The sequence below is a fragment of the Nothobranchius furzeri genome, chromosome 11 (genome assembly GCF_043380555.1).
Source record: "Nothobranchius furzeri strain GRZ-AD chromosome 11, NfurGRZ-RIMD1, whole genome shotgun sequence".
NCBI lineage: Eukaryota > Metazoa > Chordata > Actinopteri > Cyprinodontiformes > Nothobranchiidae > Nothobranchius > Nothobranchius furzeri.
This window is the reverse complement of record NC_091751.1, coordinates 68,082,987-68,107,664: the sequence shown is the minus strand read 5'-3', so window position 1 is coordinate 68,107,664 and position 24,678 is coordinate 68,082,987. Positions and strand designations below refer to the sequence as shown.

Genomic DNA, 24,678 nt, shown 5'->3' with positions numbered 1-24,678 from the left:
TTGTTTTAATACAATCAATATAAAACAAGGCTGGAGCCTGAGGACAGTGTAGTACAAGTACAACACCTGAAGTGTACTTGAAAATTTGAAAAAAAAAAAAAAATCAATCAATAAATAAAAATTCCTTAGTGCTTACAGATCACATGGCTAGATCAGTTTCATGCAGCACTTAAAGTATATTTGACTCACTTTACTTTACATCTTTTAGCTTTCACCGGCACATCAATATCAGAAGTCACATCCTGAGTGGCGGCCAACTTCAGGATGGGATTCAAGTTCTTGTGTGGGCCTTGAGCGCAGCTTTGTTTTATTTATACTCATTACAGAGAAAACTTGCTCACAAAGATACGTTTATTTTCACTCTACATTGTAAAGTATGAAAATAAAGTTTACACAACCATCTCGCGGGCCGGATTCAACCCGCTTGCGGGCCGGATCCGGCCCGCGGGCCGCATGTTTGACACCCCTGATCTATGAGCTGTTGAAAGCTCTTAACTTTTATCCATTCCTCTGTGATAAATCTTAAGTTTTCTGTGTGGAGAGCGTTCCACATGGTTTATTTTTATGGACTTTAGTGTTTGATGAAGAAGAAAAGAAATGGTGAAGAATGTGAATGACTAAAACTCTTCAAATGCAGAACAAATAAAACTCAACGGGCTCTAATGTGGCCGAAGCTTCTGAAGTAATTAGTCATAATTTTTCTGCTATTTGAACGAGCTGTTCACACTCCGACTTGTTTGTGTTATCAACAGCTACGTCAAGGATGGACAGACAGCTCCTCCGTGGTTTTCATGAGAAAATAGAGAATTAAAGAATATTATCTGTGAAAAAAATGCACCAAGTTGACTTAACAAAAAAAACTAGACAGGTCTGCTTTAAAGTCTGATCCAAATGCTCAGGGGCAACAAGCTGTTTTCAGCTTGTTTGCTGCTAGCTCAGAGCTGGTTGTTCCCAGCAGTGAAGGGGATTTTAGAAATAGTATGACACAGATTGTGGAGCAGAGGGGTGAGGGGCTTGGGGGGTGGGGGGGAGCTGTATTTATCTGTGTCAGCCTGACAAAGTCCACAGGCTGCATCTAAAATCCACCAAAAAACAACATGAAAGCTCCCGCTTCTCCCGTACGTGGTGGCACCACGAAGAGCCGGCTCACACGTTTCTAATTCACAAACTGGTCAGCAGGAGTGTGTGTGGAGTGGGGGTGGGGGGGTCTCTGAATGCAACCACTGCGTTACACAAGTAAAATCCGTCCAAGGGTTTAACTCAGAATCTGGACGATAACCATTGAAAAAAAAATGTAGTAGCTAAAAATAAAAAAAGAGAGCGAGAGAGAGAAAGAGAGGGCCCAATATTGAGTACCGCTGTCCTAAACCAGCACATGTATGAAAACATGTTAACTCCACATTTGCATGAGCAACACATACTGACTTTGCGCAGAAAATCTGCACACACTGGATTAGAACCAGTGACCTCGTTGTTGCATGGCATCAGTGCTACACAGTGCACCATCATGAAGCCCGTGTTACCATCTAAACCCCCCCGCTGCAGCAACGGTCCCAGCTGGTCTTCCTGTCATCAGCCGATCATTTCTCATGAGTACCGCTTCATCTGACTGGTAAAACACGCTGTTGGCAGTTGAGTGTAACTTTTTTTCTGTACAGCAACATAAAGGAGGGGCTAGTCTGTTTGCTTAGAGTTGATTTATGGTGGAATTGAAGTAACATGGTAAGAAATTTAGGATTTCTAGCAGAAAAGCTCATTTCTTCAGACTATAATTATCTAAAGACCGCCGTCCAAACCCACACACGTTTCAGTTTTTCCTGCCATCCTTTTCCCTTCTTCAGTGTCAGCTTACACCGATCAGCCATTGCATAAGGAGCTCTGACAGATGAAGTGAAATACAGGAATTCTGTCAGAGCCTGGGTTTCTGGCTGTTAGTGAGGCATATTAGACATAAAAAGAACACCATGCCCTTAAAGTGGATTTGCAGAGACATGAACAAACACCATCTCTAAGGGTTCAGGGATGTTTACACTACAGCTCCAGTGAGATGATTCTGGTAGTGGTGAGGAGGACCTAGCTAAAGAAAACCATAGTAAACTGGTGACAGGTTCATGGGTGAGGCCTACTGTGAAGCCGTGTGTCCACGCTGACTCCATAAGCCCCAAATTGATTTTGTTCTTTGATTTCTTTGGAACCGATTTACTTCTCCTGGTTGCATCAGTTGGTTTTCTTCTACCTGTGCTGTTTGTGCAAAGCTCCTGTCAAATACTCCACATTTATATTGTGCAATGTAACGTGATGAAGAAGCTATTCCTCCAATATTTAACCTCTCTCCACAGATGCCTCTGACACAGTACTAGAGTGCATGAGACTGCCTCAAGTTCATGCATTTGCTTCTAAAACTGTTTTCTTTCCAGCAAGAGAAGAATGAAGATAAAGGACTCTTTCCTTTTATTAAATCAAAGAACTCTATTTTTAATAAAGCTAATCAAAACAAGTGTTAGTCAATAATATAATGTTGACCGATCTGTGAAATAACAATGTTACGATTAATATGCTTTAATAAGTAATATGAATTTAGTCTAGTGCACTAGACATGCTGATACACGTAATGAAACGCAGGACACGTTGCTGTTACTGATCCAATCAGAAGCTTCCTTTCTGAAGCATGGCATAGTCTGTGGTGTTTATAAATCTGCCAACTTTGATTCGACCAGAAATCAAAACATCCAGATTAATAAAACCAGTCCCCACGCCATCTTAGGTCAGTTCTCGAGATCTCACTGGAGTTCACCGCGTGCTAAGAGAAGTATTGGACTGGCCGTGCGGACTTCCTTTTTAAGCAAAGAACCAACAAGCTGGATAAAATCTGTTGCATTTTACCAACCAAGCAACGGTTCCTTTCAGAATAAAAGCTGAACTCACTGGCCCAAGGGGGTCCCTCTGACGCTGTCAACCACCTGTCGCTTTTTACCTGGAGACAATCCAAAGACTAGTCTGTCGTACTGCTGACGCTGTTTCATCGGCTCCGGTACTGAAAGGGGGGTCCGAGGACCTGGCCTTCTGGATCTGTACGGAGGTCTCATCAAGGTTATGTGTGGAGCAACAAAATGGTGTCTCATGTGTTTATGAAACTCCGATCAAACTCTGATCATAGCTAGAAGCAAAACATCACAACATCGTTCAGACTTGCTTCTCCGGATACGAGAGTTCTGATAATAACATCACACACACACACACACACACACACACACACACACGCACACGCACACGCACACACACACACACACACACACACACACACACACACCATTCATCTCAAGTCTCATTACACCAGATCCATTCATCATTTAGAGTTAGTCTTGTTTAAAATTGTTTAAATTGTTTAGAAATAAATCATCTTAAACGTTTTAAAGGTCTCTCTCTTCTCTTGTCTCTCAGTTAATACAAAGTGTTACATAATCCCTGCAATAAAAAGCTCCAATCTTCTGTTTAAATAACCCAGCGGTCCGTAAGGTTGATTTCCTACTCGCTATGGAATCTTATGTCTCACGGGTCTTTTACAGCCATGTCTGTAAATAACTGTTCTGTGTCAGAGAGTCCGAGCCAAAAGTCTCACACTCAACAACAACAAAACAAAACCTCTTTCTCTTTAGATCGGGTTCGATTCAGAAAAGTTAGAATAATTTCATGATTTCATATTTTTTTTACATTCTTGGTGACTGGCCTGTTTATTTGCCACCAGTGCATCAGTATTCAGCCATGTTTGCCTCGTATCCTGTTGTATTCCATCTGTGGACTCCCCGGTGCATTCAAGAAGTAAATAATTGCTGCATTGCAGCACATTTAGGTTTAAATAAAAAGTTGAAAATTTAAATTGCAATCTGATCTAAATAGATGAGAAGTTAAAATTTTAATGTTGAATCCGAATCTAAATATTTATCCAACAAAGAAACCCTGATGTAGGGGTTGCATGACTTAATTTTTTTTAAAGTCGACAGTCAAGTAATGAAAATCGAGTCGACTTCGACTAGTCGTTGATGACGTCATACACCTGAAGCGGCGGGGGTCGGTAGGTTCGCTGGAGTTGTTGACAATTAAAATTGCACCCACATTTTCTAAGTTAACACATCTCTTTTAACAACGGTAGTTTCTGCTTCAGCCCTCTCCCCCCTCCCCCTGCGCAGCAGCCGTAAACTCACTGATGCGCCTGCAGCCTCTCGGAGTTCCTGCTGCTCTAAACGTTAAAATAATTATTTCATTTTTTGTTCCTCACTTCTCATTACCTTCAATGGTGTCTGTTTGTTGCAACCAGCAGGTACAAAAACAAACTTGTTTTTATTTGACTATTTTTCTGTCCTGCCTGTTTATTATCTTCCTGCATCTCCTCTCAATCCTAAAGAGAAACTGCTACCTGGGTTCATATATATTCACCTCATGAGTTACCTTTGAACTGCAGTTCTAAAAGATCTACCGACCGCAAACACAGCGGAGTGCGCGCCGGCCGACTACAACGGGACCGTTTTTGCTGCGGAGTTCGTGCCGGAGAGGAGCGGAGATAGTGGAATTTTAGGGGTGCGTCACCGGAGGACAAAACAGGTGATGCACCTCGCTCCGCAGCAGCGAAACGCATCAGGCACAAATAACAGACAGAAAACATTAAAGGATCACGTGTTTAATTTGTTTTTGAGGTGGTGACACCTGATTTGGCGGTGCTCAGGACGCAGATGTCTGGAGCGCGTCAACGATCAGAGCTTTGCATGCGCAAACTTGTTAAGGTTAGGATGGGGGTGAGGGGAAGGTTAAATTGCAAGAGGGAAAAGGTCACAGTTTGGTTAAATGTCCGTTTTACCGCCGGTGTCAGTACCGACGCTCTGGCACAGCACGTCGCCTCCGACGCGCAGGGGCTCGTCACCTGCTGTCTTTTCCGAGGACTGCATCTTGTTGCTCATTATCAAGTGACAGCGACTAGTCGATGACAGGCATAAAAAGTCACTACAGAGCCGTGAAGTCGACTAGTTCACACAATCCCTACCCTGATGGCTGTAAAACAAGACAATCAAACAAAAATAAAAGCGAGGTGAGGAGTTCCTATCTGACATCTGACATCATTTATCAATGAGCAGGAAGAACCCACACAGGAACATGGATAAATAACTCATGTTTAATTGGACTACACAGTCTCACCATCAAAGGAACTTCAAAGATCGAGACCTGCTGCTGTAATAAAAGGCGAATAAATGGGTTTAAAAGCGACTTTGACGTTTTCGCACCCATTTTTATTGTGAAGGTGATTAAATGCAGCAGTTAAATTGTTAATGATTTGGTTTACGACCAGAACCAACCACGACTTTCTTTTTCTATCTCTCTGGATCTCCAGCCTCTCTAGTGTGATCCGTCGCTCTGACTGCCTCCTGTTTTACACGGAGGTCCTCTTCATTTCATGACAGTGAGCAGCAGAATTGCACTCTGATGTGCTGAGGGAAGGCTGGCCCGGTCTCATGAATATTACATTTTCTCACATCTTACAAAGCATTTCACATAGTGAGGCAATCATTTCACACCAGGGCCAGCTTTGAGTGCACCCCGGTGGCACCGGGATGCACCAGAGTCAGGTGGAGCTGGCGGGGGCAGTCAGATGTTTCATTCCATTCATCAGGATGTGACAGTCTGCTCTTTCAAATCCACTGAAGAGGTCAGCTCCTACACAGGGGTGGCATCAACCAGGGGAATTTTCATTGCCACAAATTCTGACACACTCCAAAAATGTCTTAAGACTAGTTTGAAAAAACTAAATATGCAAGCAGTTATGTCCAAATTTGCCATATCTTTGTGCAGTCATGTATCTGAGGGGTGTACTGACTAGGGCTGCAGCTATCGAATATTTTTGTAATCGAGTACTCTATCGAATCTTTTATTGATTAATCGAGTACTCTAATAAATTACCCTTTTGTGTTTGTAAACCATTATATCAAATAGCATGTTATAATTATGAAAGACCTCTTAAAATGAGCAAGCAATTGCAAGTTATTCTTCAAGTTTTATTCAAAATTAGTTTTCAAAACTTCAGCACTTCAACGTTACTTCACAGTAAACAAATGCCTGTGCAAAAAATAAGTAAACAACGTGAGACGATTTTCCCCTCGTGCGAGAAGTAGCGCTGCGAGCGGCTGCGGCCCACACAGCACCAGAACCGCTCACGGCGCATGCGCAAACATGATTCGCCAGCTATTTCCCTATTAACACATGCCCGTTTTAATTTCCACACTTTTTTTCTCGCAATAACAAGGATTGTCACGAAAGCAGGTTTGCAGTGGTTATGTCAATTTATACTGATCACAAAACATTTATTTACTTTCTTTCGTTTTCCTCATAAACACCTGTGTCCTCCTGCAGCAATCCCGAGGGACAACAGACATCAATAACACAATAAAAAGTCCGACATGTTGTAAAAACTGCTATTTTTAGCACATTTTTAGGTCCGACGTGTTGCTACCAGACGTACGGTGTGACCTGAAACTGAGTGCTACAAATGAAAAAGTCACACAGTGTCTGCAGAATATATAGAAATACAGGCTAAAATGCATTATCTTGTAGAGGCTCCGAGTCCGCTTGCAGAAGTGACATTTACATGTTGATGTTTCCTGGTCAGGTGCTGCAGCATGGAGGATGTGGTGTTGTGGTAGGCTACATCCATTTTACAGTATTTACACTGGACTACATTTTCCACCATACGACGTGAAAAATGGTCCCACACCTTTGACATTTTCTGTCTTTTTCTCACTCCACCGGGATCCACGTTGTCCGCCATGGCTTAAAAGGAAGTTAAGTTACATTCGCTACTCGCGTGTGCATTCAGTGCAGTGTGCATCAATCAATCAATCAAAGCTTTATTTATAAAGCGCCTTCCGCAACCCTGTCAGGAAGCCCAAAGCCCTGCATATGCGTCACTTATTTCCGTCCGGGTGAAACATGACCCCGGGTGATTGCAAAGCCATGAATTTATTAAACATGAATTAAACGAAGCCTCGAGGCAGAGAATTTGACTCGAGCCTTTTTTGTACCCGAATCATTCGAGGTACGAGGAATCGTTTCAGCCCTAGAGCTGACCAAGCTTTCAATCCTTCCTCCCTTCCCTTTCCTCTCTCCATTGGTGAAGGAGATTGCAGAAATCCTTCAGACTAGGAAGCCTGCTGCTGTTTCCCTGTCCAAGGTGAATGTGTGTGTAGGGATGGGTACTGTATTCAGTACCTTTTAAGGCACCAACTGAACTCTGTGGTACTGACCAAGGACCAATTCACGTGATAAAAAACGATGCCATGTTTCGGTACCATAGAGTTTGGTACCTGATTTCCTGGGATAGATAGCAGCGCATGTGTAAGAGCTTTACGTCATCAGTCGCAGCGGAAGAGATGTAAAGAGAGAAAGCAGCGTGGCAGAAACAAAGCCTCTAAAGTTTGGGTCCACTTCACTAAATGTGATGGGTGACTGGGTGGTGATGTGTTGGGTGATGACAACATCAACAACATTCTAAGTCAGTTAGCATCGTCTTAATCTGCTTCAGCAGGTAAAAAAAACTGTTTAAGATAACGTTAGCTTGATACTTTAGCTTCCATTGCTATCAGCTAATGGTGAGTTTGCTTCCTCCTCTGAACTCGAAAATTCCAAATTACATGGAGGAAAAATCAACAGTTTGAAAATGAATGAGAAAAGGACTAAAGATACACAGTAAATTTAGTTCACGGCGGTTGAACACAGTTCTGTTTGATTAGCAGGACCACCCATCCCACCATTTGTCCAGAGGAGAAAGGAGAGGAGTAGTAGAGCATGGAGCTGAGCTTTAGTTTGTGAAACTCCACATTGTTAAAATACAAACAGTTGTATGGTATCGAAGGTTGTTTTAGCTTCATTTATAGTTATTAATACAAGGTCTTCTCATTATAGTTTTCCATATTCGTAGGAATTTTGTACAACACTACAATGATAAAATACAAACAGTTTGTATGTTATATATCATGATATTTATCAAATATTGTTGAATGTTGAGAAAAAAATATATTCATATTTAATAAAAAATAGATTCAATTAAATTTTAAACACTCAAAGTATCAGAAATTGGTACCACTAAGTACCGGAATCGATTCCTACCGGGAATTGGTACCAAAACAATTCAGATGTGAAAGGCACCCATTCCTAAGTGTGTGTGTGCGTGTGTGTGTGTGTGTGTGTGTGTGTGTGTGTGTGTGTGTGTGTGTGTGTGTGTTAGTGAGTCATTTCTCTGATGGAGAATAGGCGTCAGGGCGGGGGAGCCAGTCACGGCCACTGCCCTCTCGGTCCACCAGGAAATCCCTCTTTTTTGCAAATTTTTTCAAGCAGGATGTGTGGGTGGACTTAGACTCTGGTAGGGGGGTGACTTGATCTTTAAACTTAAGCAGATGCTAATAGAATGTACTCAAACCTGTTTGGTTCCGTTTTTTGAACATCACTGAGTCGTATAAAGATTCATGGATTTACTGAAGTCTGAAATTGTGTTTCTAACATTATTGAAACAAACAAAACGTTTGTTTACTATACATAAAAACACATCTCTTGTACACATGACAGGAAATGACTTCATAAAGCCAAAACATTAAAAAATATTAGTCTAATAATTAGGAGTGCTCCGATTGATCGGCCACAGATAATTATCGGCCGATTTTCCTGCAAAAGTGTGTGATCTGTGAGCGCCGATCACTGCCTTTCATTTCCGATCTGGCACTGGCGCTTACTCTTCCCGGCCGGTAGTTCACCCTTCCGCTTCTCCCCGCTTAGTGCGCATGCGCGTGGCGGGCGGCAAACCCGCAAAGACAAACATGTCTGCCGTGTGGAACTTCTGTACGGTGTGCGAGAGTGATATTAAGTTTGCGTCTGGCAACACTTGCAACGAAAACATACCCCGCGGAGGAAGCACTTCAAAAAAATTCAACACAACGAATCTGATCCGACATTTAAAGACTAAACACTTGGCGGAGCATGGTGAGTTTTTGAGGCTCACCGCAGACAATGAAAAGAAGCCTGCTAATGCAGCCACAGTCAGACGGCAGCTAACGCAGCCGACGCTTGGAAACACTCGCCCATATGAGCATGACAGTCAAAAGGCTAAGCAAATTACCCGTAAAATCATCGAGTTTATTGGACTAGACGACCAGCCTTTTTCAGTTGTGGAAGACGCCGGATTCCGCCGACTACTAACCCAATTGGAACCTCGCTACATGCTACCGGGACGTAAATATTTCGCCGACGTAGCCCTTCCAGAGCTCCACCAGACAGTGTATTCTTTCATCGAGGGACTCCTTAAAGAAAGCGCCTCATCCTCTGTGAGTTTCACAAGTGACATTTGGAGCTCAGATGTCAGTCCTGTGTCAATGCTGAGCTTAACAGCTCACTGGATGTATCTGAATGTATCCTTGGTTACTTAATTTGATTTAGGCGGTGATGTGAGATATTGACTTTTTTGCACTATTTGTAGCCTAAAGAGAGCCTTAATGTTTTCAATTTCTTATAAATTGTTACTGATATTACATACAGTAATTTGAAGTGAAGTAAAACCATGTTTTTTCTGAATTAATATGAAACACATGCATTAGAACTCACCATAGCTAAATGAACAATTTACAGCCAATCTTTGTAATTGGTATCGGTAATCGGCTGATCGGCCATGATCGGCCTCTTGGCTGATCGGAATCGGTGATCGGCAGATTAAAACCTGATTGGAGCATTCCTACTAATAATGCATGTACAAAAACTAAAGGTAAGAATTGTTTTCAAATGTCAATAATATTGGCCATGGCAGAACCACGAAACCCAAAAAACTACCAGATTTGCAGCTCCACCAGTTCAGTTCGGCTTCAGCTCCAGCCAACACTTGCTAACACCATTACACTTTTATAACCAGCGCGCCAAGCAAAGACTTTTCAGATGGTCACATCTGATGCTTTTCCTCCCAGCAGAGGACATTTTTTCCTTTTAGACACAAATTGTTCAGTAGACACTGGGAGCTTGTTCAGACATCAGCCAGCTCCACACTCAGGTTGGGTTACTTTTAATCTAGTCCCACTTGTTCCATTTGCTGAATGGTTCTTTTTTCCGTTCCTCACATATTTCTCATCTTCTGATTGGATTTTGGTTACTGTCAGTTTTCATGTTCTTTTTTTTTGTCCTTTGACAAAAATTGGCTTAAATCATTTTTTTAGTCTTTATCCAAGTTTCTTTCTTTATTTTTGTTTAATTTTCATGCTCAAAAGTATAATTGCCTTGAAAAAATGGCAAAAATGTTTTGTCAACAAAATTTGCAGTGTAGTTATCGGGAGTGATGAGACACAAGATGCTGCCAACATGGCGGTTGTGAGAACAGCCCACCTGGTATCAAATCAGCTCTTCAGAGACCTAAAGGTGACGTTACAGAGGGTCTGTACATTATAAATACAGTCAATGTTTTTATGCTCATTTTTCTCAAGTAAAACTAATTCTATTAGAAACAAAATCATTAGCATCCTCCCTAATGCGATTTCTTCTTCCCCAGTAAGTGAGGCAGCATCAGAGGTAACTGTAGAACCTCATCTGTGCTTGAACCGTTTTAAACCAGTTGAGCTTTCAAAGCTATCAAAAATATTAGTTTAATCTAAACCAGGGGTCGGTAACCCGCGGCTCTGGAGCCACATGCGGCTCTTTCATCCATCTGATGCGGCTCCCTAGACTCTGCTTGTAAACTAATTAAGGAATATTTAATTACATTGTATTTTATTCATGTTTTCTTCTGTAGCCAATTCTAAATTTAAAGATTGTCTGTGTAAACGTGAACAGGTCACCTGCTTGTGCGTAATCAAATGTCTCTATAGGAGCTTTCTGAGCTGAAGAGGAGATTCTGGACTGTTCCTCAGACAGGCTCATGGATGCGTCGCAGTGTTGGAGACAGGAACAAGCGCTATTCAGCGAAAGATTCCTAATCAGGGAACATTTTTTAAGTGACAAGTCTCTGAGAGACCGGGTTTAGAAAACACAGAATCTTCCTACATGGTTCTGGTTCTGTGATGCGCTCCAAGCCCCCGATCTATGTTCAGCTCGCTGTCCACGTTACGCGCGCGCTGACAGTGTACTGCGCTGAGCTCAGTGTCCATCTCAGATTTTCTGATGGGAATCTTTTCCTGATTGATGTAGCTACCTCCACGATGTGCGTAAAATGTCAACGCATCTGCAGGCTTGAGATTTCTTTGTTAAAATAAATACGGGAAGCATCGGGTCAGTGCAAACCTTGTCATTTAACCGTTTATCTTCTAGTGAAGATTGTTGCAAACGGAAACATTAAACCTGATGAACACCAGAGCCACTACACTGCGCCGTTATGTCCTTCAGTGTAAATGAGGAAAAAAACGAATTGCCTTTTCTCACCTTTTCAACAATGTTTAATGCAAAGTTTAGTTCAGTACAAAGTTGAATTACAACAGTCCAACGAGACAGAGCAGTTATGTGTGATGCCTCAAAAAGCGTCACCTGTTCAACTATTAAAGCCACTAGCAGGGTGAAAAAAATTCGAAATATTGTAGCACAGACGAGCTACAACTTTTGGATTGATTTTAAACAAACTTTTATTAATCATCTTCTGTTGAAAGATAACTTTGAGGTACATGAGCGACTGGTATTGGTTGCTGTCACCTGTTGTGATCGGTTAAAGCAGCTCTCTGCTGTCAGAGGGTAGGCCCCGCCCACAACGCTGCGGCTGCTGTGGCTCCAAGTGTTTCCTTTACTGTGGGAAATGGGTAATAGTGACTCTTTGATGGCGAAAGGTTGCCGACCCCTGATCTAAACCTTCAACTTGCATTTTAGATCCAATCCCAACCAAATTATTTAAAGATGAATTTCCTTTGGTTACTGCCCCCATTCTAGATATAATTAATCTATCCTTAGTAAATGGACAAGTACCACAGAATTTTAGGGTTGCTGTAATCAAACCTTCACTTAGGAAGCCTTCTCTGGATCCAGATGACCCAATGAATTATAGACCAATATCTAACCTTCCATTTTTATCCAAAGTCCTTGTGAAATAGTGGCCAACCAAGTATGTGAGCATTTAATCACTAATGATCTGTTTGAGGTATTTCAGTCTGGTTTTAGAGAGTATCACAGCACTGAAACTGCATTGGTGAAAGTTACAAATGATATTCTCATGGCCTCAGATAAGAATCTTGTGTCTGTTCTAGTCTTGTTAGATCTCAGTGCTGCCTTTGACACAGTTGATCACAATGTTCTTTTAGAAAGGCCTGAACAAGTTGTAGGGACCAAAGGCACACTGCTAGGCTGGTTTAAATCCTACCTGTCTGACAGATTTCATTTTGTAAATGTACATGATAAATCTTCTTCATACTCCAGGGTTACTTGTGGAGTACCACAGGGTTCAGTGCTTGGACCAATTCTTTTAACTATATATATATATACTCCCAATTGGTAAAATCATTAGACAGCATGGGATAAACTTCCACTGTTATGCTGACGCTACTCAGTTATATCTATCCATTAACCCTGGTGAACCTGATCGGTTAGGTAGATTACAGGCTTGTCTTGAAGATATAAAAAATTGGATGACTCTAAACTTTCTGCTTTTAAATCAAGACAAGACTGAAGTTCTCATCTTTGGACCTGAAATTCAGAAAAGTAAATTGCTTAGTCAATCATCTGACCTGCATGGCATTAAATCAGTCTCCGAGAACAAAGTAAGGAACCTTGGTGTTATCTTTGACCAGGACATGTCATTCAAATCCCACATTAAACAGGTTTGTAGGATTTCCTTTTTCCACCTTCAGAATATTGCTAAGATTAGATGCATCCTTTCCAGGAGTGATGCTGAAAAACTATGTGGAGTATGTGACAGTGGTTAGCACTGTTGCCTCACAGCACGAAGGTTGCAGGTTCGAAACTCGGCTGCGGCCTTTCTGCGTGGAGTTGCGTGTTCTCCCCGTGCATGCGTGGGTTTCCTCCGGGACTCCGGTTTCCCCCACAGATCGCAACATGCCCTATAGGTTATAAATTGTAAGTCGCTTTGGCTAAACATAAACATACATATTTCATGAGCATTTTTAACTCAGAAGTACCCTTGAAGGACTTAGTTGTTTATCCTTTTATCAAAACTTATTTTGAGCCTGAGAGGGTCAAAGTGTCAGTTACCCTGAGACCTGAACATTTCTCTATGTCCTCTACATTTTGATTGCCATTTGAGTGCAATTATCAGTGAGGATCTGCCTTGAGTGCTTATAAAACTCTTGAACAGAAACTAATTTGATGCTCTGTGAGTTTAGTGACTGAAGTGCTGCAGAAAAACAGGAAATACAGGAAATAATGCATCTCTCCTCTTATGTTTTGACCCTCACATTAAATTGAAATGCCCCAGAAGTTCTGCCCAAAGGTCAAATACCTTTCACTTGTTGTGGTTTGAGCTGAGCTTTATGATGAGACAGGATTTACATCTAATCTCAGATTGACACACAGATTGTGAGTGAACCTTGCACCCTTTGTTATATTGAACAGCAAAGATGGCTGCAGCAGTTACAGCAGAGGGACCCTCCTTTAGTTGCCCCAAAGAAATAAAACTCATTTTTCCACTGTTAGTCAAACCCAGGTGAGGAACATCGTGGGAGACGATTTTTACTGCAATAGACAGCACTGATCGGCAGGATTAGATGTTCCTCTAACATGAAATTGGAAATAAAACACCTGGAAACATAAGTGGAAGCGTGTTCCAACCTTCAACAGCAGGAAGGGGAGATGTGGTCTACAGAGGATGAGTAAAGTGTGTGCGTGTGTGTGTGTGTGTGTGTGAGAAAGGATTTCTTTAAAATACATGATAAAATATGATTAGATATTGTATACATTGATGCCTGGTTCTGAGACATTCAGACCTAAACCAGAACATAAATATAGAGTGTGCATAATTTTCCAGGATGTGGGACAACAGCAGATCTTTGAATCTCTATGTGTAACATTAAATCTTTCCTCTGTGTTTCTGCAGGAATTAGATTATAAGCATCAGCCTCTAATCAGATGTATTGGTTACCTGATTAACATTAGGAGCTTTGTTGCTCTGGAGCATTCAGGTGTGTGTTAACACACTCAGTCGGAGTTTAAGGTCATTTCCAAACACTCTGGAACCATCTTTCTACGCTGAGAATGATGATTCACAAGTCAATCTCTACAGAGGTGGAGGTGTCAGAAAATTCACCTTGAGATTAGATGTCAATGCTCAGACTCTATGGGCCTCAGATGCACAGGTATATGCAGCTCAGCAGCAACACGTGGACAGAAAATCCCAGGCATGCTGAAATTCCACTCCTGTTCCTGCCACAGTGCAAAGACTGAAGACTAAACTGGTCTGAAAAAAGGGAGATCAAGGCTCTTCCGCTTACGGTTGGCCCACGGGTCGCCGGAGCAAAGAAAAAAATAATGGAAGCCAATGAGGCAATGAGAGCTACGTCCTGAATCACACATATGTTGTCCTTCAATTAAAATGATAAATAATTATGTGAGTTTTGATGAAGGCTGTCACGTAATTTTAGATTTATTACCTTATAAAATTAAACATTTAAATGGTAAAAGGCCTGTGTTTGTATAGTGCCTTGTTAGGGTTCTACAACCCCCCAAGGCGCTTCATTACACAGTCAGTCATTCACCCATTCACACACACATTCACACACTGGTAAGGATGAGCTACAATGTAGCCACAGCTGCCCTGGGATGCACTGACAGAGGCGAGGCCGGCCAAACACTGGCTCCACCGGTCCCTCTGAACATCACCAGCAAGCAAGGTGGGTCGTTGTGGGCCAGTTGAATGGTATCCCGATCTGACCGCCTTGGACTTTTATCTTTGGGGTCATCTGAAGGCAGTTGTCTACGGTGTGAAGATACGACATGTGCGGCACCTGACACTACGGATACTGGAAGCCAGTGCTGGCATTTCTCCTGCGGTGTTGCTATCGGTGTGTGAAGAGTGGGCGAAGAGGGCTGCACTGATAATCCAACACAATGGGCAGCACACTGAACACATTTTATAAGTGGTCAGAAACTTGTAAATATCTCATGAAAGAATAAAGTTACACTCAAACCAAGTACACCGTTGTTTTTCTTGAGAAATTCCCAATAAGTTTGATGTGCCACATGACCCTTTTCCTATTGAAAAAAGAAAAGTTGCATCCAAGATGGCCAACTTCAAAATGGCCACCATGGTCACCACCCTTCTTGAAAAGTTTGCCCCCGCACAAATACTAATGTTCCACAAACAGGACGTTAATATCACCAACCATTCCATTTCATTAAGGTGTGTCCTTATAAATGGCCCACCTTGTATTATAAAAGGTTGTAGCTTGGAAATGGTTAGAGATAAAGGTAAACTGAAAATAAGAAAAATCTTCAGTAGGACACAAATTCACTCATCTAATTTGTATAATTTGACTTCATCAGGCTGCCGTACTGGAATACATTATTCTTACAGAAAGTAATCAGAAACAGGTTCCAGTTGGATGATCTAGGAAGATAGAAGATCGTGATGAGGAACGAAATAATTGACTTCTGAGCGGTGCACAGGTGAGCGGATACAGCAGAATAGATAAGACCAGTGCAAGGATGTTTACCCAGAATACAACGCAGCATGCTTGACTAAAATCATGAACAACAAATGAGCACAACACCTTATACCAGGGCAGAGGGCCCCCACAGAGGAAACACTGGAATAAAATAAGTTATAATATAAAATAAAAGAGCTCATATAAATGATTAAATTAAGAAAATAAATACTAAATAAAATCATATAGGCAGTCAAATATGCTAAAATATAATCATGCTAAACAAATAATAAAACCATAATAAATAATTAGTTAAAAGCTAATTTAAATAGGTGGGTCTTGAGCCTGATCTTAAAAACATGAACGTTCTTTGCAGCCCTGAGGTTCTCCGGCAGCTCGTTTCAGAGGCGAGGGCTGTAATACTGGAAGAATGCCTCGTCGTGAGTGTGTGTCCTGACTTTAGGAATTACCAGGAGACGTCTGCTAGAGGAGTGCAGAGACAGAGGGTTCATATTGTAAAAGCAATTCTGAGAGATAAGACGGCCCAGAACCATTAAGACTCTTAAAAACCATTCAAATAACCTTGAAATCGATCTTCAAACATACAGGGAGCCAATGCAGTGATTCTAAAACTGGTGTCATGTGCTCCTGCCTCCTGCCCACTGTGCAAAGACCAAGTTTGGACGTCCTACAGACGTGGACCGACTGACTCAATACAAACATGATCTGACATGAACTTTTGCTCCATGTGAGGAACCTGTTTAATGAGTTTCTGCAACTCATTCTCACACCCTAAGCGTCGAAAAATGATGCGGTCCTGGTAGATGTCTGTGATGACTGTGGACTTAAGAAAGCACAGTGGACCAACAACAGCAGAAGACATGGACCCAGGCCATGACTGACTGTGGAAACTTTGATCTGGACTTCAACATCATGGATTCTGAGCCTCTGCTCTCTTCTGCCAGACTCTGGGACCTTGATCTCCAAATTATCTGCAGACTTTACACTTATTTATAAAATGGGGACTGAAAATAGCAAAGTTCATTTTCTAAACAAATGTTGTGATATATGAAGAAAACCCAAAAGTTACGACTCTGTGGCTCACTTTATGGCTAATCAGGACATTGTGCCCTGGCTGATTGACCATGAGATGGCACTTCTGAGGACCTGGAGTTTAAAATCCTGCTGTAGTCTGACCTGTGACTCTGCTCTCTTCACAGGTATGCTGTCACATTTGTGTTCAGTTTGCAACTTTCCAATTGTAACCAACGCTGTTACATGTTACTTTGGGTGTATTTTGGTTAAATAATTTATGTTTTAGTAACTTTTACTTAATCCATCTCTCCAACAAGCTGGGCTGCAATGTATGGGGGCCCGCCCGGGATATTATTTTGGACTCGTTGGATGAGGCTAGACGTGGAATTTTTAAAGGACCCGTATCATGCACTTTCCAAAGCAGAGACTGGCACAATATATGCTAAAATAATATTGTTGGCACTAATATTCTGTTGTATTTTATGAAATATAAGTTAGTTCTGTGAGCCATTAAGCTGGAAAGAAGATGCTTGCATTAGATTAAACACAGCCTTCCTCAAATGAATTTCACAATAGTACACAGCTGCTGGCTGCCGATTCAAGCTGACTAGTCCTTCTCAGCCACCTCCTCCTGGGGAATTCTTGTTCGGAGGGTCAAGCCACTAAAACGCACGCACGCATGTACGCGCACGCACACACACACACACACACACACACACACACATTACTCGTATGGAGAAAAGGCAGTTGACATGGTAGCAAATTCTCGACCTGAGTTATTTTTCACACAAAGGGACTGTGATGTCTGTAGCTCATGTGTGGGATTGGTCTGTGCAAAGACATCTATTGCTCTGATTATATGCATTTGCAAAAGATATTTGAGGCAGGTGGGGGTGCTTTATGTCCCCTGCCATGTGCAGCTGCCTAGATCACGATGTTTAAAGCACATGTGCCACAGGTCTGCAGCAAGAACCATATGGAGCTCACAGTCTGCCCTGCTCCATGTTTGCTGAGCAAAAGCATTACAACAAATCCCACAGAACCAAAGAAGGGGCCATATAAATACAAATCATCCACAATAATTTTCTCAGCACTGAAGGCTGTTTCTGCCCGTAAAGGTCTGGTAACGTTTAGGTTTTCTGTGTGTAACCTGAATTTCTGATAGTTGATTTCCAGACTAAACTTCTTTATAAATGTGAGCTCTTCCTCATTGTGCCATAGGAGGATTTCTGAATAACATGAAAGACATCAAAGCTTTTGTAAACCCATCTTTTGTTGGTGCTTATAAAGCAACCCGCAGAAGCCTGAATAAGAGATGTTGCGCAGGTTAAACTAAACTTATATAGAAACTGTCCTAGGCTGAAAAACAAAATCAAGGTCCATTCATCCTTATATAACGTTACACATGATTATTTACAGATCTGTCTCTTTAAAGAGGCTGTTTTGTTAATGTGTGAAAACATCTTTTGACGTTGTGCTTCAGAAGAAAATAAATCATCTTCCAGTACAAAAACCTTATTCGGCTTTTCCTCATTTGCCTGATAGTTTTGTTTGGGTTGCTTCATCTCTCTGAAGACCTCTGTGAGTTAGCAACAGTCTCTCTGCTGCATTTATCTGCAGCTTTCCATGCTGAGATTAAGAAAACCAATTTTCATAAACCTCTTGACGGTCCGACCTTGTCGAGCCAAGCTGACAACCAGAAGCATCACAGGTTGTATGAATACTAAACGTACAGATAAAAGAACAAAAACTCTACTGGAGTATTACTGTAGATTCGATGTTTTGCAATGGATTCAACGTTTACAACAGTAGCTGCAGCACTGAGAAACACCCAAATCCTCTGACGGATGTGAGGATATCACAGGATACAAGCGTTTATCACACCAGTGCAGAAGACCCAGAAGCAGCACACACCAGTGGCATGCACCTCTTTTTTTACCATTAGAAAGAGTTCAGGATCAATGTGATCCTCTCCAGTTAATTTACAGGTCATGGAGAGGTGTAAATGAGCAACGCTTGTTCTTGTTGACTTCTTTTTATTTTTTTCCTTTTTTCCCATGTCCTGTCTGGCTGTGAAGCAAACAGAACTAATGTCTGAATGCTGGTGACAAGCCTTAAAGCTTCTGCTTTTAATGTCACACCTAATACTTAAAACTTTATTGTTACTGTTTTTTGAATGCTTGTAATTCCGGCCGGACACGGAGACAGAGGTGAAAGAAAAAGGAAGAGACAAAAGGTGAGGGGGGTGGGGGGGTCTGTGTGTGTTGGGGGGGGGGCTCCCACAAAGATAAACAATCAATGATGAACAAGAGTCTGCTTCTAGACCTGCAGAAAAGGGACACAACAACAATATTACAGGAGCAAACTATCACTGCATCAACCTGGTGAGGAAATATAAAATCAACATTGTTTTACTGAACAATCACGATAATAAATCAGAGTGCATTTAGTGCCAACCACAGCCTTAGGACATGTGTTTAACGTGCCCAAGTCCATACTTATGAGAGCACCATGTGAGCACCTGTGTGTGTACACGCGCTTGTTTATGTAAGGTTTCTCTATAGGAGCGTCCAATAGAGAGTGTGAGGGGCCACAGATCTGCCCCCAAAGATGTGTAGGAGATGGAGGGAGCTCCAAGTCCCAGAGACCCAGGAGCTGCCCCAGAGTGCAGGGACCCCAGGGAGACTGTTACCAGAAAAGCCCCTTTTTTGTTCAATTCAATTCAATTCAAGTTTATTTATATAGCGCCAACTCACAACACAGTGTCGTCTCAAGGCATTTCACAGAGTAATCATTCCAATACAGGTCAGGGGTCTCATCCATATAGCTCTACAACCTCTGGTCACTTTACTTCCTTTGGACTGCAGCTGATTAAAGTCGGGCGTAAGGACCCGTTCTACTGTGCTGTGGTCTATCGTCCACCTGGTCCAAACAGTGCTTTCCTTCAGGAGTTTAGTGACTTTCTATCCTCCACTGTGAAGCTGTCCAGACTGGTGATTGTCGGTGATTTTAACATCCACGTTGATGATCCCCCAGACCACTTTGCCATGAATTTCTCCAGCCTTATGGACTCCTTCAGCTTTACCCAGCATGTTTCTGGCCCCACACACACCAGGGGGCACACTCTAGACCTTGTTTTTACCCTGGGTGTTAGAAACAAGCTGACCAAGAGAGTCTCTGACTTTGGGAACCAGCTTGTCTGGGGCACAGATGAGGATCTCATTCTTATCTTCATTCAGCTGTAGAAAGCTCCCACCATCCAGGTTTTGATAGAGTCTAAGCAGGTGTGTAAAAGCTGCAGCTTAGACATCTCATGGGGCTTAAAGGAGATGTACAGTTAGATGTCATCTGCATAAAGATGGTAGGAGATTCCTTTGAAGGAGCTCAGGATGTGCTGAAGAGGAAGCAGATAAAGGAGGAAGAGCAGAGGCCCCAGCACAGAACCTTGTCGGACACCATGAGTGAGGGTGGTGGTGGAGGACCTAAACTTGGAAATGACCACAGAGAAGGAACACTCAGACAAATATGAGGAGGACGACCCCAGAACAATTCCTGATAGGCCTACCCAGCCTCTCAGCCTCTCCAGTAGCAGGTGATGGTCAACAGTGTTGATGTTGCACTCTAATTTTGCCTCAGTCCCAAAAACATGACCCAGAGAACTCCTCCACTTAGGGCAGGACCTCATGCCTGACCTGGAGAAGGCATTCTACCCTTTTCCGACTCAAGACCATGGTCTCGGATTTAGAAGAGCTGATCTTCATCTCATCTGTTTCACACTCGGCTGGGAAACGCTCCAATAGAAGCTGGAGATCACGTTCTGATGAAGCCAACAGAACCTCATCATCTGCAAAAAGCACAGATCCGATCCTCAGGCCACCAAAACGGATCCCCTCAACACATTGGCTGCTCCTATAAATCCTGTTCATAAAGGTTATGAACAGAATTGGTGACAAAGGGCAGCCTTGGCGGAGTCCAACTCTCACTGAAAATGAGCCAGACTTATGGGCCATTGCCATCTGTACCTGGTCGGCCCGGATAGCACAGCTTGCTTCCATATCTTGGTAGCCTGCCTTTTTACAGGGTGCAACGAGACAGTTTTTCAGCCCTCTTTCTGAGGGGGTCTGCTTCAGGCTGACCAGGGCCAACACACCCACTGCTGACAGCAAATTCACACCTTCCATTTGAGCAAGCCTCTGATTGGTGGGTAGAATCAGCCCACATGGGCTTAAGGCATGCTCAATTCATTATCATCCATTATCATGCTGATTACCTAGAAGGTGAAAATTTTTCTGACTGCATTCCTTGCATACCTAAGCAAGGATGTGTGGAATCAACCGGGCCAGGCTGGGGCCGACTGGGGCTATCCGGGTGGTGTGGAGCCGATGCTAGTGGGAAAGCGGCATTAGAGATCTGACAGTAAACACAAGTAAGTAAAGTAAGTAAGTAAAAGTTTATTTATATAGCGCCTTTCACAGATATAAATCACAAAGCGCTGTACACAAGAGGAGACTAAACTGCAGGAAGGGAGTTTGTTGGATTTTCAGACACACCAATATTTGGCGCTTCACAGATCCACAGTGATTTGTGGAATAGCGCTATGGCGCGAACTGTGACTAGCTTGATCTCTAGTGATTGGTTGATGAGTCCCAAAATTCCCCAAATTCTACGAGTCTGTCAAAAGATGCACCGACATAATTTATATTTGTGAGGGGAAGTGCATAAATATTGACGCTAGCTCTATGAAGGGTTAAGTGATATTTATATTTTGGTTTAATCAAATATTATTATTATTATATTGAGTAACCAGTGGATTGTTTAGTTTCAGATGGGAATGTTTCCTCATTTGGCCGAGAGTCTGGTTCAGCAGTTTGAACTGATGCTGCTGTCAGAAAGCATCGATTTATCAATCAAAACATGGAAGGAAGGCTGGGCAAAAACAGGACATTCATGCAAAGAGTGAGACGGTCATAAACACACGCACGCACGCACGCACGCATGATTATGTGACTTTCTGTAACTGGATCCAATAAAACTATTTAGTTGTTAAAACTGACCATGCACTTTTAGTTTCAATAACATCTTGAAAAATAAGACCACCACCAGTCCTGCGTGCCTTGCATTGGCTCCCTGTTTTTTATCGCATCAGGTTTAAGGTCATCCTGTTTGTGTTTAAGGCGTTAAACACAGGGGCTCCTAAATATCTTTCTGATATCATCCACGAACATGTCCAACATGTGCGTTCCCTTAGGTCAGCTGACCAGAGATTACTAACTGTGCCTAGGTGCAGCCTGAAGTCTCGTGGTAGTCGAGCCTTTTCAGTACTTGGACCAAGTCTCTGGAATGAGCTGCCAGATGATGTAAAACAGGCCACGTCATTAGAAACTTTTAAAGGAAGACTGAAAACACATCTGTTCTCGCTGGCTTTTGGACTTTGAAGTTGGGGGAAGTAGGCCGGATATGGACTGTGAACTGGCACTCAGGTTTTTGTACTGTATTTTAAAACGGATTTCTTATTGTATCTTTATAGGATTTATTACGGTATTTTACAGGGATTTCTTAGTGTATTTTAATGGATTTATTAATGTATTTTAATGGTCATATCTTTGTCCTATTGTGTTGCATTTTATTGGTGTACAGCGCTTTGTTTGTCCATTTTGGCCATGTGAAAGCGCTCTATAAATAAAGTTGATTTGATTTGATTTTGATTTGATTTTGAAAAATAATGAATGGCAATGAAGGTAGTATTGTACCGAAAGGTGATAATAAAGTCATTTCTTATAATTATTATATTAATAAAGCGAGGTAATGTTTAGCTTTGCATTCACACATGATGTGGTTTCACCTCTGGTAATTAGCTGAAGTTTTGTTATGTTTCACAGCTTCTGTTAAACGTCATTTTGTTTGTTTGCGTTGCAACAACTGAAAAATGTTTAAAGGTATCACACAGTTTCTAACAGAGTCTCAGCTACATGTTTACCTCCCGTGTCTGAAACTGACCCAGTTACACACAGTTATGCAGTTCTGCGTGTGGTGGCCATCTTCAACGGATTCCAACAAATGACGTCAACGTTTCAGGAAAACCTGCCATCAGTGATACACGAACGTCTGATGATTACTCCCATGGCATCTGACTAAAATCCATCTACTGATCCATGTCTCACACACACACACACACACACACACACACACACACACACACACACACACACACACACACACACACACACACACACACACACACACACACACACAAATCAGCAGAAACACTGAGTTTTATTGGTGAAACATGGTTTCTATTCAGAGGAGAGTTTGATTACAAGTGAGCAACAAGACTAACGTGAAACATAAGGAGGCGGTCTGTACAGAGGCCATTCATTCTACGTGACGCATTCCATGGGATAATCTGGTTTCCACTTTGGTTGGAGCGCAGATGGCATTGGGAGGGGAAAAACAGGGACAGGCAGGCCAGAGAGGATCTTCACCCCCCCCATAAGCCGCGCTGCACCATGAACGCAGATCCCAGTCAAAGCAGGCCGTCCACCACTCCTCTCTGCTCCTGCAGCTGGCTTGGCTGGCGTGTCACCAGAGGGATGAAAAAAGATTCTCAGATACTCTTCCAATAATGTGAGAGTGAGCGGGAGTGAGCAGACGATGATTAGTCAACATCTGTTCAGTAACGAGCAACGCCTCAAACTTTCGTTATCCATTATTGCCTCCATCGAGTCACAGGCAGGCGCGGGGAACACAAAGCCTCAGCTCCAAACAATCACCCTGATTGTTTTTGCATTCCCATGTGTCGTTCAGGCTGGTGGGGGTGGTCGTGACTGTCTCCCACACCCACCCCACCCTCCACTCTTGCAGGGACCCGCTCCAGTTCCCAGCAACATTCTCCGTACTGGCCAGGAAAACGTGCATAATCCAGAACCGTGTAGCAGCAAGCCTCTATCAGGCTGTAAACAGCAGCAATCAGGAGAAAATTCATGAACATTAACAGAGATAGAGACAAAGAGAGGGACAGACAGCGGGACACAGAGAGGGAGGATTAACTTCTCATCCAGTCTTTGCTGTTGCATGGATTGTAAGTAGCTTATTGCACAAAGCAGCCTGCATGTAACCCGTGCGTTTGCATGATTTGTTTTTGTAGGTTTTGTTGCGTGTGTTACAGAAATCACTGACCTCATGCAGGCAACTAAGAGCTTTGGGCCTAAAATAATCAAACTATAAAATCTGGCTAGCTGCGCTCTGCTAAGAATGCATCCGAAGCCATAAAAGGACAACAGATTTACTCCTGTAGAAGCATTCCTATTTAATCCCGATTGCTGCAGAAGGTAATTGGGTGAAGCAACAATCTCATGGAGTATGTGCTTTTCATCTAGCCCAATCATCAGGCAGCCACGCAAGCATCCAGCTGGAGCTTCAGTGAAACAATCTAGATTGGGGAAAAATAACTGAGACTCAGATCAAATGTGGAAAGCTTTATGAGGTCTCATAGAGCGATACGCTAACATGTTGATCCACGTTTCCTCCTGAAGGCTTTGCTTTTTATGAAATGAGGTCCATCTCTCAGAGCCTTTTACTAGAGGCAGTTAAAACTTAAATAACTCACATCTTGCAGGACAGCAGTGTAAAGGTTGGCTTATGCTTGACGCGTCCGCGCGGTCCTCACGGCTCCGCGCGGCAAAATTGCGTCATTTTAACAACCACGCCCCTCCACCGCGCCTCCGCACGGCCCAAACTTTCTGCACCGCGCACCTCGGAAATGTTCTAACCACGCGGACGGTCGGACGTGGAAAAACATGGCAGACTGGCAAGAACTAGTATGGCAGAGGTTGGTAAATACAGACATTTGTATGATTCAGCTCTCAGAGATCACCGTGATCAACATGTTGTTAATAATTCTTGGAGAGAAATAGCTCGCACTGTCGGAAAAGACGAGGACGCTGTTAAAAATGCTGGAATGCCATGTTGTAAACAGTAATTTCTACTTCTACTATGGTGTAGTGTTGGATGCATGCCGTAGAGCTCCATGCTGCCCCCTACAGTTTGGGAGAATAATGGC

General features: G+C 42.6%; 1 protein-coding gene across 1 annotated transcript in view; it reads right to left on the bottom strand.

The window, feature by feature from the left end:
- The window catches only part of slc1a7a (solute carrier family 1 member 7a), a 104,706-nt gene that overhangs the window by 44,827 nt on the left and 35,201 nt on the right, over positions 1–24,678 (bottom strand). The gene's annotated exons all lie outside the window — the stretch shown is intronic.